Source organism: Falco peregrinus, chromosome 4 (genome assembly GCF_023634155.1).
Source record: "Falco peregrinus isolate bFalPer1 chromosome 4, bFalPer1.pri, whole genome shotgun sequence".
NCBI lineage: Eukaryota > Metazoa > Chordata > Aves > Falconiformes > Falconidae > Falco > Falco peregrinus.
This window is the reverse complement of record NC_073724.1, coordinates 21,615,136-21,633,717: the sequence shown is the minus strand read 5'-3', so window position 1 is coordinate 21,633,717 and position 18,582 is coordinate 21,615,136. Positions and strand designations below refer to the sequence as shown.

At 46.6% G+C, this 18,582-nt stretch overlaps 1 protein-coding gene across 4 annotated transcripts in view; it reads left to right on the top strand.

Moving 5' to 3' along the window:
- The window catches only part of TIAM1 (TIAM Rac1 associated GEF 1), a 195,266-nt gene that overhangs the window by 30,847 nt on the left and 145,837 nt on the right, over positions 1–18,582 (top strand). For all 4 annotated transcript variants that reach the window (XM_055801745.1, XM_055801742.1, XM_055801743.1 and 1 more), the window contains exon 2: positions 8,332–8,675. The gene's annotated coding sequence lies outside the window, so the exon portion shown is untranslated. The remainder of the gene's footprint in view (positions 1–8,331; positions 8,676–18,582) is intronic.

Genomic DNA, 18,582 nt, shown 5'->3' with positions numbered 1-18,582 from the left:
CCTAAAAGACTATGCCCAAATTTGATAGCTTGGACTACATTTGTATAAATTGAATTAATATGCAGTTTCAGGCTATCTTCTGCCAGCTTCCACAGGCCGAAGATTTTTCCTTCTTTCCTGGCTTCTTGATAAATGTCCCAATTTCTGCCTTCTGAGGCTTTTCCTGGTTTTGCTTGTTTGTTTGCCACCAGAGATTGATTTCTACACTGACCTACCCAGGGCGGGTGGTTGCATGGAGTGCTTGTTCGCAGTGGTGCCAATTACACGGGCATTTTTGCTGCTGGATTGCGGTGGCAGCAACCACTGCTCACTACCCCACTCCCGTGCACTGCAGCCAGTTGATCACCCTCCTAGGATGAAACAGGAGGTTTTTTTGAAAGAAATTGGATGCTGCTGCTGCTGCCTGCCATGTTTCCTGCTTGCTTTCAGTGGTACATCATAGTTTATTAAGGCTTTCCACCTTCTGCAGTACAGGCCTGGTTTTTTTGTTGGGCAAGCACTTTGTGGCTTGCAGTGTGGGCTGCTTGGGAGTGCTTGTGATGAAAGGTCTGCTGCGCATTTACCTGTGGCTATAGGATGCTTGCTTGATAGCCGGTGTGAGCTTTCTACTCTTCTTCCTTTGCACTGAAAGGCCTGGGAGAATCAGGCTGGAGGTGGCAGGGAGCAGGAGTGTGTTCTGTGGTCTGTCGTGGCTCAGCAAGGAAGGGAGACCGGCTGAGCAACAAATTATGTATCTCCTCTTTATTTACTTAAAGACTGTTTCTCCACCTTGGAGAGTTCAAAAGATTATTCTATGAGCTGGTTTCTGATATCAAACAAGCTGGAATTGTTAGTGGTTATGTTAATGCTGCTTCTGGCTCTCATGGCATTCACTTTTGAAAAGTAAAAATGGGTTTAATGTGCTTGGCATGGGAGCTTTGATTTGAAATGAACACTGTCAGCCATATGAAAAAGATGATAAATTACACTGAAAAATGTGTGTTCGCTTCTAGTAGCAGCACTAGGGCTATGCCACAAAGAGAGTAAAAGGAGAACCATCTACAATGTAGGTGTCTGCTCCTCGTGGCTCTTACCGTGCAGTGCTGCACTGCTGTTTGCATGTGTTGTCCCATGGTTGCTTTTTGCTGGTGGTGAAGCCAGCTCCCTGTGCAGTGGCTTCTGCTTGTGTGCGGCACCGGCACGGGTGGTGGCAGTGGGTGCTGTGTTATCCCATGTTGTCCCATGTGGCCTTTCCCCAGGCTCCCTGCTCTCGACTGTGCCGTGGGGGGTTCCCCAGGCATCTCAACACACAGGCCCCCTTGGCATTGCCACACTGGATTTGGCTTTGCACCGGTGGTGGCAAAAGCCCTGCTTCCAGGCAGAGGGGTGCCTGCCAGAGGGCTGCACCCAGGCTGCTGGCTGCTCCCCTTGAGTCCTGCTTTTTGGGCTGGTTTTGCCTGTTGCTGGTTGCTTTATGTGTTCATTAAAAGCAGTGGGGATTCATAGGTAAAAGATAGAAAATGTAACCCAGAGTAGGTGCTAATAGATTAGTAGGTGAAAAACAACTTGACACACTTCTGTATTGGAGATTTATAGTCTAATCATTCCTCCACTTGCGCAGCAGGGACTAAAACAGCACGTAGTTATTTACATATAGGGAACATTAAACAACCACCTCTTTAAACCATATGTGAACATAAAATCCAACAACTGCTGCTGAGTAATGGGTATCCTTAAAGGATGAGAATAAAAATAAAGCAGAAACAAACATAATGAAAAGGTATTACTGCAAGAAATAGCTGTGACAGTGGCATATTATATCCCTATACTGAAGTGAAAATATGACCCTGTAAATCTGCCCTCTTGCCTCTTGAATTAACACTATACACATCGAACATGTGTGGATGGTTTCCTTTGTATTCCTCTCTAGTTGTAGTGAGCTGGTGGGGGCTTTGCGATGCCTTACTGCTTTGCCATAAGGAACTAGAGGATGGTACGCCACATCGGTTCCAGGCTGCTTCGGACTTGTTGTCATTGCTCCTTTGGGGCAGTTGTGATCCCTCAGAAACCTGAAAGCTTTCTTTAATTTTTCCATCAGCTAACTTTGGGGGTGGTTGCTCAGTGTATTAACCTCCTAGCCAGTGTAATGCCCACCTGTCCTTCGAGATGCAGTGCCAGGTAGCTGGCTCCCGAAATGGCTCTGGTCCTGCAGGGATTAGGATTAATTTGTCCAGGTGCTGCGACACACTCCTGTGACTGTATTGCCCGGACTGCAGTGCTGCCCGCAGTGCTGGCATGGACACCTTGGCTTCGCCGTAGTTACTGTGGATGCTTGACAAGTCCCATGGCTATTGCCAGGCTGCTGCAACATAAGGGTATGTGCTTCGGATGTTTCCATTTTGAGATTGGCAAAGGGGTTAGGGGCTGTTACTGGTTTTTCCTTCCTCTTTCGGAGGAAAAATGTATGGAGCGGCATTCTCTTTGGAGAAATCACTGCTTTCTGTATCATGTGAATTAAATACGTGTAGAGGCTTTCCCTAAAAGACTACATTTTTATGCATTCTTTCCATTGGTTGCTTAGTTTCTTGAAATATGCTGCTTACTCTCCTGTCCTTTTCAATTTCTAATACTAATTATGAGGAGGAACTTGAAATAATTCCCTCATAAAGGGTAGGCATCCCTAAATGGGAGCAACTGCATCCTGCAGAAGGCATGCTTATCCTATAGAATCACAGAGTGGTTTGGGTTGGAAGGGACGTCTGGAGATCATCTAGTCCCACCCCCTGCTGAAGTAGGCTCACCTAGAGCAGATTGCACAAAGTCGTGTCCAGGTGGGTTTTGAATGTCTCTAGGGAAGGAGACTCCACAACTTCACTGGGCAGCCTGCTCCAGTGCTCTGTCATCCTCAAAAAATAAGTTCTTCCGCATATTCAGGTGGAACTTGTTGTGTTTCGGTTTGTGCCCGTTGCCCCTTGTCTTGTCGCTTGGCATCACCAAAATGAGCCTGGCCCTGTCCTCTTCACAGTCTCCCTTAAGATATTTGTAGACGTTGATAAGATCCCCTCTCGGTCTTCCCTTCTCCAGGCTAAACGGGCCCAGCTCTCTCAGCCTTTCTCACAAGGCAGATGCTCCAGACCCCCAGTCATCTTCGTAGCCCTGTGCTAGACTGTCTCCAGCAGTTCCCTGTCCCTCTTGAACTGGGGAGCCCGGCACTGGACACAGCACTCCAGATGTGGCCTCACCAGAGCAGAGCTCCCTCAGCCCGCTGGCCACGTTCTTCCTAATGCCCCCCCAGGATCCCAGTGGCCTTCTTGGCCCCAAGGGCACCCTGCTGGCTCATGGGCAACGTGCTGCCCACCAGAACTCCCAGGTCCTTCTCCCCAGAGCTGCCTTCCAGCAGGTCAGCCCCCAGCCTGTACTGATGCCTGAGGCTGTACCTCCGTGGGTGTAGGACCCTGCACGTGCCTTTGTTGAACGTCGCTAGGTTCCTCTCCACCCAGCTCTCCAGCTCTGTCCCTTCATCTGGGTCATAGATGAGTAAGTTGAACAGGACTGGACCCAGTGCTGCCCGCTGGGGAACACCACTGGCTACAGGCCTCCAGCTGGACTCTGCGCCCCTGACCACAACCCTCTGAGCTCTGCCATTCAGCCAGTTCTCGATCCACCCCACTGTCTACTCATCTAGTGCAGACTTTTACATAGGAGGATGTCATGGGAGGCAGTGTCAGAAGCCTTGCTGAGGTCATTGTAGACATCGTCCGCCACTCTCCCCGGTCTGCTCAGCCAGTCATTCAGTCATTGAAGGCTGTTAGGTTGGTCAGGCATGATTTCCCCTCGGTGAGTCCATGCTGACTCCTCCTGCTGACCCTTCTTTCCTCGACATGCTTAGAGATGACCTCCAGGATGAGCTGTTCCATCACCTTTCCAGGGATGGAGGCGAGTCTGGCCAGCCTGTAGTTTCCTGGGTCCTCCTTCTTGCCCTTTTTGAAGGCTAGAGTGACATTTGCTTTCCTCCAGTCTTCAGGCACCTCTCCTATCTGCCATGACCTTTCAAAGATGATGGGGAGTGGCATGGCAATAACATCTGCCAGCTTCTGCAACACTTGGGTTATATCCCATTGGGGCCCATGGATTTGGGGGTGTCAGGTTTGCTTAAGCGATGCCTAGCATGAGCCTCCTTGACCAAGGGAAGGTCTTCCTTTGTCCAAAATTTCTGCCTGGCCTCTAGGGTATGGGAAACCGTGGGGCTGGCCTTGGCAGTGAAGACTGAACCAAAGACTGCATTCAGTAACTGCCTTTGCTGTGTCCTTTGTCACCAGGGCACCCACCTCATTCAGCAGTGGGCCCACATTTTCCTTGGTCATCCTTTTCCTGCTGATGTATTTGAAGAAGCCCTTCTTGTTCTCCTTGATGTCCCTCACCAGATTTAGTTCCAAACAGACCCTTAGCCTTCCTTGTTGCCTCCCTGCATGTTCTGACAACATCCCTGTATTCCTCCCAAGTAGCCTGTCCCTCTTTCCACATCTCGTAAACGTCCTTCTTCTGTTTGAGGTTTGCCAGAAGTTCCTTGCCCATCCCTGCAGGCCTCCTGCCCCTTTTGCTTGCTTTCTTACTTATAGCCATTCACCTATCTTGAGCTTGGAGGAAGTAATGCTTGAATATTAGCCAGCTGTCTTGGACCCCGCTGCTTTCTAGAGCCCTGACCCATGGGATTCCTCCAAGCAGGTCCCTGAAGAGGCCAGTTTAGCTCTCCTGAATTCCAGCCTTGCAGTCCTACTTGTTGCCCTGCGTCCTCTATGCAGGACCCTGAACTTCACCATCTCATGGTCACTGCAGCCAAGACTGCCCCCAGCCTTCATGTCTCCAACCAGTCCTTCTGTGTTTGTGAATATAAGATCTAAGAGCACACCTTGCCTTATTGGCTCCACCACCACCTGGGTCAAAAAGTTATCATCGGTGCTCTGCAGGAGCCTCCTGGACTGCGTGAGCCCAGCTCACAGATACTGGGGGAGTTGAAGTCTCCCATGAGAACCAGAGACTGTGATCATGAGGCTACCTCCAGCTGTCTGTAGAAGGCCTCACTGACTTCCTCTTCCTGATCGGGTGGCCTGTAGCAAACACCCACATAGTCGTGTTTTGAAGGTAGGTGTAGCTACTAGGGTCTCAGCATGCAAGTTAGATAGAGAGAGCTGTTAGTTGTGAGTGAGAAATGTGCTCCCTACCAATAAATGCACATGTGAATCTCCTCATTCCTGGAGTCCTCTGTGGTACTGGTGATGGTGAGCCTGAGAAAAGTAAGTTTTGTTGGTGTTTAGGATAAAAGGAGAAGCTAATTTCTGTGATACAGGGTGATAAGGCAGTGAGTTGCTATCACAGAACTAAATAAACCACTGTTTCCTACTACTAAAACACTATTTCTGTAGCAGAATCCTGTCCTTTGCATCTCTGTCATCTTTTAACCCTCTGCATTCCTGCTCTGAAGAGAGGACAATGAAATATGTGGATGGCAGTTACCTTAAGACATTTTTTTATTCTTAAATCTCCACTATTTTTTAGTAGGATTTTACAAATCTCAACTGTATTTTAATTTGGTTTGTCAAAGTATAATTACCGTGAATGAGGTAAGGAACTAATTTAAACACAGCAAGTGTAGTGGAGAATCCAATTTTCAGAAATCAGTAGAAATGTAATTGGAGTCATTAAGTGCTGACTTCGGTAATTAAGAGTCGGTTTTTGACGTTTCAGGCTTGTGTTGCTAATTGTCCGTGGAGAGGGTGGAAAAATATTTTGTTCGCTGCAAAATTGGTCACTCCCTAGACTCATCATGTAGCCGATGCCATGAGCACTGCGCCATGGCTCGGGCGAACCTGCAGCGTTTGAGGTTTGCCTGCTGGAGTCCTGAGCTGCTCGTCCCTCCCTGCCCACAGCGGGGGACATGTAGGAATCTGTTTTGGGGCCACTCTGTGTGCCAGGGCCCGTGCTCCCCGCTGCGTTGGGAGGCTGGCACTGCCCCTGCTGCTGCTGGGCAGCCCCTTGCGCTGGTGCATAGAGGAGCCCCCAGGGGCTGCACCCCGTGCCAGGGCACCCTTGTGGTGGAAAAACCTGTCTGTGGCTGGGCAGTCATGGGCTTCAGCAGCTGCACGTCTGGCCTCAGACAGGGAGGGCAATTTGGCTGCCTCCAGGTCTTCTCTGGTCCAGAGGAGTGCCTGGCACAGGAGCTGGACCAGTGCAGGAGCCGCTCTGTCTTGAAACAGGGCCTGGGCACACTCAGCCAAGGTTTTGGTAGCGTGGCAAACGGCTACTGAGAGGCCAGTGCCTCAATGAAGCAACCTTCATTGATAGACAATGCCAGGCAGGGTCATGTCACAGGATACAGAGGAAAAGCAAGTCCTTTATGATAATGCTCAGGAGAAGGATTTTTCTATGCCAGAGATGGATATGCCCAGCTCCTTTCTTTCTTTCTTTTTTTTTTCTTGCTTTCAAACTTTGATCTTGGATTACAGGTCGATCTTGATAAAATAACTGCATCTCTCTTCAGACTTAAAGTGCTGTTAAAGTTATTCATAAAAGAAATCAGTGGTAGGAGTGCATCCTCATCACTTCTTGTTTGCAAATTTATCTCTAAGAAGTTGGAATGTTATGTATTTTTAACTCCTGCAGTTCAACCAAGATGCTCAGCACAAGAGCTTTTGTTATGATAATGGAGGAACCATGGAAGAAACTCTGACATGCTGATAGTTATCATCATATAAAACAAGCCTCATGTTTACTTTCCTATTAAAAATGCTAATTTTCCAGAGCAATGGTATTCATAAGGCTTTTTTTCTTTCTTTTGTTGTTTTCCAAAACCCCAGATAATGCTGTTGTTTGGGCCTCCAGCACGGAAGCTGATGCGATAGGTTCTGTGCTTTTGAGCTTTCACACCCACAAACAAATCGGCAGCTGAGATCTCTTGCTCTGTGTTTGGGTTTGTAGTCATCTTATGGCCCAGCGGAAGCCAGAGCTCAGTTAGGAGGTTGCTTAAAACATGTTTTTAAAACTTTGGCCATGCTCATTTCTTAGGTGTGTGAAAACCACTGGCTGGTTAAACTTCTGTTTTAACCAGAAATCCCCTTTTTGCAGTTGTGATGTTTTGTGTGTCACACAGTTGCCTTTCCCGTCTCTTCCCAGGGGTTCTGACCTTTAAAGGTGAACGGGTGGTATCTCGTGTACTTGTTTGTGTTTGTGCTAGATGTGGGGCATCCTCTGAAAATCATGGGATACCCTTCGGAGTTGGGTGCCTGGTGGGTTAGGCTGCCAGAGATGGGCACCCTGAGGGAGTGCTCATGGGAGCAGTCTCTGCCACCCAGCCATGTTCAGAAGAAGTAATCTTGATGTCCCTCCCCTGTCCCTTTGCAGCCACGTGATTTTCTGCCTAACGTGCTGAGAATACCTGGCAATGGCTGAACGTGGTCCGACAAAAGCCAGAATAGCCCTTTAAATAGCTACAACAGGCTGGAGAAACGATGCAAAGCCCTACCGACCAGGATGGCTGGAAGGGGCTATCTCGTCTGCCCGGTCTTCCATACAGCCAGCGAGCAGCTCTTGTGTTTGGTGGCAGGGGGTTTCCAGGCTGGGGTGCGAGCTGGGCTTTCTGTAGCTTGTTGTCCCCCTCTCCCAGGCACTGGGCACCCAGCTAAGCTCCTGCTTGCAGCTGCAGATTAGGGGAGTAATGAGGATACGCTTTGCTTTAGGCATAGCTTCTTTCCTGTTACTTTTTCCTTCCTCGTTTCCTTTTGTTTTATTTCTTTGGACAGCCTGTGTTGCTGCCTAATTGGATTACTAGGTCACTTACCGACTGTCTGCGGACCGTACAGGATTGGGACCAGTCCTCGAGGCTTAGCAGTTTGGGGGGGCTGATATAGGCTGGCAGCCTGCTAAGCTGCTACAGTCTCGTGGGGCCTCAGCAGAAAATGGCATTTCATGCTGAACCCTACAATGGCTACATAAAGGAATGGATCCGTTCCTTCGTTTCACCTGGCTTTTTAGCTTTAGGGAGGAAAAATTTAGAAATTCTTTGTTTTAAAGTGTGCAGTGCAGTACATAGCTTCCAAGTAGGACTAGCCGTCTTCTGGGAAACGCATCTAAATGTAAAACCTTGACTGCAGTTCAGATGTTTGCATATTAGAGATGAACAGCTCTTACTTAAAAAGTGTGCTCTGTATCTTAAATGAAATACCTCCTCGTAGTTTCCATGGTAAGCGCTCCTTCATTATTGAGTAACAGTCATAAATGGTTATGTAAAACACAAGCAAAATGCTGCACCGTAGCTGAAGGCTGTACATGTCAGCTCTGTGTTTGCTCTTTGCGCAGGGGAGTGTGCTGGTACCTGACGGTGAGGCTTGACCCGGGCGCAGCCCTCTGGGGCATCAGCCCTGCACCCCCAATTGCTGGAGCCCAGCTCCCCAGAGAGGCTTCTTGTGCTTGTCCCAGCACTGCCCTGCAACTCGCATCCAGACCCTTCTGCTAAGGAGAAGCCAACTGGAGAACTGTGAAGGCCAAAATTCGTTAATAGGACTACTCGGAGAAAAACTCAGACCCTCTGCTTTCAAGGTGTATTTGTGCAGATAGTACTGTCAAACGCTCTCTTTCTGGAGCTGCTGTATTCACCTGGAAGCTGTCAGACCTTTGAAAGGAGGAAAGGAGATCTTGCCAAGGTGAGTACAAATGATGTATCAGACCATGTTCTTAAAACTTCATCTTTAAAGGGTTTTTTTTTCTCTCTCTTTCTTCAATGACTAAGGTATATTCAAGAAAGAAAAAAATAAAAATAAAGCTTTGCTGCTTCTGGGACAAGAACAACTGTGCTGTTCTACGGCTTAGGTTTTTACAGTTTTAAGTGTATGGGTGTCTGTTGTGGTGGTGTCAGTCCATGTCTTCCCCCCCCCAGTTTCTGTGCCTCTTAATTAGGAGGATTTGAGTCTCACTTGCTTAAAATTTGTCACATGGACCCAGCAGCTGTTAAAAAAACAACAGAAAAACCCAACTTGGAAAACCCCAGGTATGAAGTAGACCTCAAGGTTTTGATGCCTGAAGCTTGGCAATGCTGTATTCCCACTGGTGGATCTCCTTGCAAGGAGGGGGTTTCTCCTCACAGGCAAGAGGATGCTCAACCCTTGCACCTGGTGTGTGCATCACCAACACCTGCTGAGGACTGTTCTAGTTGCACCCTGCTTTCCTGCCTGATGTGGATCCCGATCAGTGGCAGTCCTGGAAACATCCTGGTGGGTGTCCCAGCTGGAGGCAGAGATCCCAGGGTATGGCTGTAGGCTGGGGAGATGGGGCAGAGCCCCCAGGCTCAGCCAGGTGCACGGCATGCAACCAGCCGTGTGTCCAGTGCACCTGGGTGTGCTGCCCTCACCTTGCCTGTGACCGTGTGGGATGCTGGCCCCCAAAACCCCTGCCCAGGGGCTGCATGGTGGTGGGGCTGGATGCTGCATTCTGGGTTTATCACAGCCAGCAGCGCTGCATGTGCAGGTAGGTGATGCTGAAACATGCCCTGTGTCCGCACGCCTTTCACATTGGACTGGGGGCATGTCTGGGGTGTTACGTCACCTTGGAAAGACTTCATGTGACAGATTACTTCTGGATGTTGTTTTGCTGCTTCTCCCTCCCTATAGCACTGCTGATTTGCAGGCAGTGGCAGCTCTTCCAGCCCTGTGCTCTCAGCGCTTCCCGATTGCTGCACATATGGTGTGTGAAATTACCCAGTGCTCGGTGGCCCGTGTGGCACTGGCAGTGATGGTGCCAGCTAGCAGTGGAGTGGCAGACTGAACTCTGAATTTTGCCCCCTCCCTCCAGAGGAGAGGAGAAGAGTTTTTGTTCTTTTGTTCATCTTGAGTTCATATTGCGAAGTGTGTTGGAAGTAAGTCACTACGTGTGTGCAGAGGGGAGAGGAAGGGATGCAGGGGAGGCAACAACAGAGCCGTCGTCTTGCTTTACTCCATCTGGGGAGGAAGACACGGTGGGGTTTCCTACTTCCCGCTTTGGCAGCGTGTGCAAATTGCCTCTGTGCTGGTGGGTCAGACCTGAGCATCTTGGCAGGAAGCCTGTGACACCAGCATCTCCATGCACCGTGCCCCTGTGCCTTGGGCTGGTGGTGAGCTTGCCCTCTGACAAGGGATTTTGGGATTTTCCCATGGCTGGCACTGGCCCCCATGCCCATTCAGGTGCCTGTGCGTGGGCCCACTCCTGTACTCTGGTAAGGTGAAGGGTAGCTCTTGATGGCCTCCACTTTTTAGAGGTGGCTGGTCCCTACATGTGGCGCCAGGGGCTGGGCAGGGAGGGGGCTGCGAAGCAAGCTCTTTTGTAGCCTTGGAGTTGCCGCATAACTCTCACCCCTCCTTTTTGCAGGGAGGAGATGAGGGAGGTGGAGAAGGAGGATGGATGGTGTTGCCTCAACCCATCTTGTGGTCGTAGTGGTCCCACATGCCTCCAGGGCACCAGCCCTACGTGCCTCCCCCTGTGACTGAGAGGGGCACTGGGGCTGTCAGGGGGCTCTGGAGCATCAGCTGCCACCTGTGGTGTTTTCGGCAAAGCCTGAAAGCATGGAGGCCTCCTTTGGTTCTGATGAAAACTGAAGCTCTGCTGAAAAGGGAGTATCGTCTGAGGATGCTCCTGGCCATGTCTGAGAGGTGCTGCTTTCTCTCTACCCGCCCCGTTTCTGGTTTTCCTTTGTGTTTTGCTAACTGCAAAGCTGCTAATGTAAAATGAAGGCATGGAAATTTCATATTGTAGCAATTAATCAGCCCTCCCTAATACTTTCCAGTTGTAATTTGCCAGCGCTAACAGATGCGTACTGTTGCAGCTGAGCAGCTGATCCTGCCAGGAGCCCATGGTTGTGTTTGGTTGGTTACTGCATCCTAGAAAGCTGTAGCACACCCCTACCCAAGTACAGTGCTCTGATTAGTTTAACAGAAAGTTTCCAGTTATTAGTTAAAACACATTTCTACTGATTTTTTCCCCCCTTTCCTGTGCTTAAGTGAAACTGAAATAGAAAAGGTGTTACATTGCCATGGGTCAGCCAGTGCAAGTTCCTAGGCTTTGGCTTGGTCCCTGCAGCGTGTGAAAGCTGGTCAGTAAATTCCTGTTTGATTTTGGTAGACTTAGGGTTATTTCTGCTGTGGGTTATACCCACACGATCTCCTTGTCAGGGATTTAGGAAAAAAAACCCAACCAAAACCCCGAGGAATTTTCCTTTTAACAATGTCTTGTTTTAACAATGCACAGAAGCGGGATTTCTTGCCCCCTGGCATCTCCCAAGTCGGAGACCTCTGAGCAGCAGAGGTCAGGATTTGGGGAGGAAGGGGAGGTATTGGTTCAGGCTGCACCCCCGCTGATGTGACTTGTCGAGTGCAATCTGTACAAAGCGGTGCTGTTCTCATCCACCCCGTGACTGCTGGATGTAGCTGGCTGGCGCGTTTTGATTAAAACGTTGCAGAGAGGGGAAAATAAAGAAGAAACTAAGCGCATTTCCTATCTTAGATTTTTAGGAGACACTTAAGGGAGTACACTCAGATGAATAAGGGCAAAGGCGAATTGCAAGAAGCACTTACTAAACTTGTCTGGGGATTTCAGCCCTGTAGTTTGTAGCATGAAAGCTGGGTTTTTCTTTAAGAAATGGCAATAAAAGCCGACAAGGCTAAAGACCCAGATTAATTTAGAAACTCTGCAGTTGGGGGAGGGAGGGGTGCAAACAGAAGTGCAGCGACTCAGACTGACCTTTCCATCAACTCCACCGCTCTTCCAAAAATGTGTGCGGCATCCAAGCTGTGGTTGAACCTCAGAGTCCCCCAGCCATCACGGGGCAGGCTGTGCCTCAGACACTGGGGTGCCACCTTGCTCCCGAAATGGCACTGGACCTCCCTGAGCAGCGTTCTGTGGCCAGCATGGGCTGAGGCTGTCTGTCAGTCTGGACAGTCAGCGTGGTACAGTGCTGCTGAAGTAGCAGCATCAGAATCTGTCCCAAAAATGCTGAGCAAGGCACAGAGGTTATTTTGCAATGCGTAGCCACTCTTTTGTGCAGCTTAGGTTGGCTTGCAGTTATATGTGCTGCCTGATGTGGATCAGTGGCTATTATAAAGGGTTTAATTATCCTGATGACCCGAGGTAACAAAAGAAACAGGCCTGTTCACCTCGAGCTGTGATGCTGACCGTGGTTACTTTACTTCCCTCTTTCCTTCTCCTCCCTCCTCTCCAACATAAAGCTATAAAGTGAAAGATGATAACAGTATTCTTTTTTCCCAGGTTGCTATATACAATTGTTTCTATGATCTGTGTTTATATAGATGTAAGACAGATTAAAGCACCTTTTAAAGTCAGAGTACTTGTCAGGAGATTGGATGAATCTGTGTATGTATCTCACTGAAAATATTTCAGACCTCCTGGTACCTTCCATCCTCCTTCCCTAATCTTACACACGTGCAGTTGTGCATTTTGTGTCCTCCCCACAAGCTTCTTGGTGCTCTAGGAAAATTTTAACCATTTATGCAGTCCAGTAAAAACTACAGGCAGATTCTGGCCCAATATTTATTAATCCTTATTCTCTTAACCAGGAAGCAGAAAAGAGAAGGCAGTTTATCTGTGTGTGGGGCCATTTGGAGGGAGATGAGGACATTAATGCAGGTAAATGTTCACACCCATAGCAAAGGTGAGCCATTTCCATAAATAAGCTGCCAGCCTGACTGTAAGGACAACTGAAGGAGCGGCAAGGGCTTGGGGAGATGTGATGGTGCTGCCCAGAAGGATGTGATGCTGCAGGAAATAAAAGCTGGGTCTCCTCATTCCCTCTCTGATCTTTGTCAATAGGATGGGTCTCCCAGCGGCGATGGATTTCACTTGGATTAGAGATTTTATTCCCCTTTAGTCTTTTCTGCACAGGTAGGTCATCGTATGACCAAACTCTCTCCTGAAGTTGTTTTTTAAAAAAGCTATACATTGTGATACATGTATGTGTTCATATACAAATATCACATGTGCATATGTGTTGTAATTTATAATAACATCTTATCAGTTTAGAAAGTTATTAGATTACTTTTGTGTCAGTTTTTTTACCTGTACAGAATGGGAGTATTTACTGACAAATTTGTTGAAGTCTTTCTCCTGCTCTTCAGTTGATAACAGTTTAAGTAAAAAGCTTTCTTTAGGAGCATGTCAGAGAAATCCTGTTTTGAAAAGCCGTTTGGTTTCTTAGGAGCCATGTGCACTTGTGTTTTTTCTCTTTATGATCTTAGGTTTCAATGGTATTTAAGCCCCATTTTTTAAAATTGAGTTATTTAGAAGCATTAGCCTCTTTAGCAGTACCTAAAGTGAACAAGACTGTTTCTTACACTGCTGCATGTGTGTACCCACGTGCAGGATATGGTCCTTGCAGGGCCTGAGTAGCACCTGTGGATCACTGCAGAAACTCAGGAGCATGTTACTCTTACTTGTGCTTTGCCTCCAAGTGGTGCAGGTGACTCAACTGGAGCTCACACAGCAGAACACGCTGTGAATGTGGAGAATTGCCAGCGTTTTATGACTGGCTAGGGAAATCCCATGTATAAAGCAATCCCATTTGAAGAGGTTTTTGGGAGGCAGCTGGAAGAGTACAAAATCTTGTGTTTAGTGTTATGGCTGATGAGGGTTTGGAGGCAGCTGCAGTTTGATCTCGGAAGAGTTCAGCCAGGTCCTTATCTTTGCTTGCCCAAATGCTGCGTGGATTAAGAGTTGATTTGTTTCCTGAGCAGAGGAGCAAAAGGAGGGCTGCTGCTTCAGCTCTGAGCGGCACTGACGCTCTGCGTGTTCAGTAGAAACGGGGAGGGCTTGCTGCCTGGTTTGGTGTACCAGCCTGTCCCTTGGAGCCCCATGTCTATACCTTCTGCCAGGGCTGTGCCACCCTATGGGCAGGGACAACCCTTACAGGGGACCCCTGTGTCACACACATGTATGTGAGGAACGTACAGCCCAAACATAAACAAACGAGTCAGATGGACCTCCATTTGAATGCTGCCCTTGGGTAAAAGGCAGGAGGCTGCGGGTGCGCTGTGTTGGCACAGAAGAACAAATTGGTGTCTTGCATGTTGCCTCATTCCTATTTATTCCAGTGAAGACAGTTGCAGCCTGCGCTGACCAGAGGCCTTGAAATGTGCCTGGAACTGCGGCGAAGGTTTCAGCTTCAGTCTTGGCAGTCATTCTGCTTTTAGCATCGTTCCTGCGGATTACGGCAGTAATCTTTAAGTCTGGTGGCTCTATGAATTCAGCTTGATTCCTAATCTCTGCAGTGTTTAAATCTCTCATCAGTTTGAACCTTTTTATTTCAGAAGTCAAAATGGAGGAAAAAGAGCACACTGATTCAGTTTCAATGCCGGGTTGTGTTGGGAGTGCTATCTGTTACCAGTGAGGTATGCTTAAGTTCGACCAAGTCTTGATAGGTACTGCTCATTTAACTGTGAGGCCTAAGTGAGATTATTTTATAAGCCTGTCCTCAACAGTTTAAACCCTAATTACATATTCTCTGTTCTCAGTTGTAAGGAAGATGCTATCTTAATTACAGAAGCTTTCTTCTGACACGCAAAGTGCTCAGCTACCAAGAAGAGTATGGCAGTTTCCTGAACATGATTTTCATGCTTTCTTATAATCTCAGTTCTAAGTTCAGTGACCAGAAGATATGGCCGTAAGATATAAATTATACAACCATTTCCAGTTCGTGTCATCCAAAACTGGTGTGTTGAACATTAGCATGCAAGTTTCCATTCTTCACTGTTCATGGAGAAAATGGAAAATAGTTTATACACCATCATCCCCCCCCCGCCCCTTTGTCATTCCTTTACCATCTTTGCCCTATTAACTTTCAAAAGACATTTCTTGAGCTGAAAGCTTGCAATTCAGATAGAAGAACTGTCACGGTCTTTTATAAAATACGTAAGACTATCCAGCTGTGTAGCAGGTTGATGTGACCTGAGGCTCCAGTAATTCTGAAAATGAGAAGATATCCATGCATAAAGCTCCTAGAAAACTGATCCATCAGTTATTTGTAGGCTTTTGAGCATCTGGGATAATTTTCTAATTTTGCAGGAGATGTAGTATGCAATTGAGGGCTAACTGGTTCTTTTCTGCCTGCCTCATTTACTCCCTTTTGTAAAAGACAAATAATATTGATACGAGAGAGCTGTATGCACAAATGTGTATGATTCAGTAGCGGTATGCCCTGCATAAGGTACTGTTTAGATATCGTTAATCCTGCCTTGGGGGTGGCAGGATGCCTTGTACAATCTTTTGAAATTTCTTTCAAGCCTGTGATCTAGGCTTTGTTGGCTCAAAACAACCAGGCGTGTTTCATGTAGGAGTTCAGCTGATTCTTGATGGAAACTGTAACCATGTTTCTATATAGCATGGCATTTAATTTGGTTTCTCACGTTACCCTGGTTAGTCATCTCTCATCTTAATTTTTCCTCCTCTTCTGACTTGCAAACCAGATTCTGCTTGGTGGATGGAGCGTATCATTACATGAATTTGCCCTAGCAACCAGATAGATTTCCAATAATAGTTTATCCCATCATTGTAGAGCATCCCTGAACCTCAAGATGTTGTACTGCAGTCCGTCTGAGCGGTTAAAGGCTGCTCCTTGTTCGGACAAAAATAGACCATGCTGTGAGTGGATTTGACTTTGTGCACAGAGTAATGCTATTTGAGACATGAGAGAAATTCCTGCAATGTTTACACGCTGAAGAAAAATGCCTTTGAAGCCAAAGTATTTCTTCTGTGTATCCATGTGTATGATTTTGTTTACAGCTCGTTATCTGAACAGTCATCTGCTCAGTGAGCACCTGATGTTGAAAGACGTGTAGTGCCTGGGTTGGCCATGTCAGGTTTGAAGTTATCTACTTAAGTGGCTGCTCTTGGACCTTTTGCCCATGGTACCTGGAGCAGCCTGGCAGCATGCTTCCTAGGCTGAGGAATGGGATGGCCAATTAATGAGGTCTTTCCTTTCTGAGAACATGGGTATATAAGTCTCTGCTACTACTTATTTTTTGTGCGGATCAACACAGGAAATATTTTAAGGTACTTTTGGAGTGTGGCCATTTTCTTTTTCCTTTCTCTCCAATCTAAGAAATTTCCAATATTTGGGATATCATTGCATTTCTGTAGCACTGCAGGAGCATGAGAATTTACAGATGTGTTCAGCTGCTGATCATCTTCTGCTGTGGCAATGCTTTTTGCAGTGATTATCTTTTCATTGCTTTTGGAGGGCATTCTGCAGTCTGGTGTATTGTTATATTGCACTTTCCTGATTATCAGCTTCAGTTCTCCTCCAGATCCTTTCCTCTAGCCATCTCCTTTTTTGCTACATTTGAAACTACCCCTTACAGCTCATACATTTTTAAAAAAATCTTTCCCTAGTTGTTTTTCCTCTTAATGCAAACTCAAAATGAGGAATTTTAAATAACTTGCAATCACCCCTGCGTTTTATGCATAAATTTTAATTGCAGTTGCATTGAAAATGTAAATGCTGTCCTATAAAACTTGAAGAAATCAGAAATGTTCTCACTGTGCTTGGGTTTAAAACTGGATTTGGATTGGAGAGGGAGTAAAGAAGCTGCTCTGGACTTGAATGATGAGCATTGCCTTGGCAGTGATCATGGGGCTTGGCTAGAAAGTGGGAGCCCAGGTTCAGGTTCCTGCTCTTCTTCCCAAGACACATCTGATCCTCCCAGGTAAATGGCCACGGGATGGATGGGTCTTCTGGAATTAGTCATCTCCTTTGCAAAGAAACTTTCACCCCTCACCTGAGACTCTTGATATCAAAAAATATTTTTGTACTTCTTGGTTTTGGGTATCGTATTTGCCAGTCACCTTCTTTTGATGCCAGCTAGTTTGCCTGGAGGGGTGCAGCAGCTTGAACCTGCAGGTGTGGCTCAGTCTGTGAGCTAAAAAACCACATTGATGAGAGTTTAATGTTAGAACCCATTGCAGTGTGCATTTGGGGTGGGGGGGGGTGGGAAGCAGTCATGGAATATACTGTGCTGAAATGCCAAGTGTGAGGCAATTTGTGCAGTCACAGGGCATATTTATAATTTTTGCCCTGCACTGTCTCTTGCAAGTAGCTGTGTTTTGGAGGGATGGATTCTCTTGCCTGGGCTTGCTTGTGTGCGAAGAGAAATAGCTTGCAAAGTAACTCGGGTGTTTGAACAGCTTAGCTCTCATCTTGAATGAGAAGAACAGGTGCGTTCAATGAAAAAAATAAAATAAAGGCAAGATGTGCTAGATACCACCAGCTTCTATTTAGTGTCATATGAACCAGTATTACGCTAAATCCATTTTTGGTCACACCCATACACTTTGGTTTTTTAATGGTAGACTTTGCTGAAGAGTCAGCTGGTTCTCTGGACATTTTGCCGAGAGGTCTGTTTGGCTTTATCTGATCTGAATTGTGGAATTTCATGCTGCAGAAGGATGTCAGTGAGAAATGACATTACGTGCTTGGACCAAAGCCAAGTGACGGCCATGGAAAATTCTTAGACTTGTGTTGGTGGGTGCTCTGTTGTGTCCAGAACAGCTTAATTGGTTTCATGTTGACCACCGTAAATAGATATATTAATAGATATTTTAGATGATACAGGGAACGCTGAGTTTATGCTCATTTTTCTCTTCAGTGTGATAGGTCTGGGTCAGAAGAGCATCTGCTGTTAGGAACTGAGGAATGGAGACAAATGTGTAGCACCCAAGGGCTTTGCTTCTGATTTGATCAAGCTGTACCATGCAAGCTTTTCTTACTCCTCTCTTTGCAAAACTAAAATGTTCCTTTAATACCATATGCTTATTTATCTATCTATATTCCTTTATAATACAGCTGTGACCTGTTTAAGAAAACAACCCAAAGCCCAGAAGTGAATTAAAACAGTAGCAGGTAATTCAGTTTGAATGTGTGATGACGTACAAAACGTAGGTTCTCGGAGGCCAGAAGTTATGTAGATGGTTAGTATAGATGATGGAACACTGCTTAGATTAAAGTGGGGTGCCAGGCATTGATTTGCTTGTGTGCATGTTGGAGAGAAGAGACAATGAGTTGAAGTATTTACACTGAACTACGCAGAGAGGGTTTTTTTCATAATTTGTGTTCTCTAGAGTGTTCTATATTCTCTAGCATATTCTTGCCATATGTGTTTAGTTTTGAGAAGTTTATATACATTATCTGCTTTTTGTTCCAAACAATGTAACATTTATTACTAGTTACATGAGTTGTTTCGAGGGGGGAAAAATCTGTACAAAGCTGCCTGTAACTTTGAGTTCTGCTCTGGCAGCATATCATACGCAGTATATACCATCTGTGTCAAAGAGGATGATATATAAAACCCAAAAAGCTTATCAACCAAGTCACTGTAGTTGTCTTAGTCATTTGCGGTCATGAAAATCTTTTTGAGGAGTGTTCCTAATGCTTTGCTGTTTGTTGGTAAGATGCCTTTTAACCCTTAACCCTTTTCCACATCATAAATAAGGTATTTATGATATCTTTTATATAAATAAATAAATAAATAAACAAACCCTTTCCCACATCAGAAAATAAGGCTCATGTTTTCAAAGTGT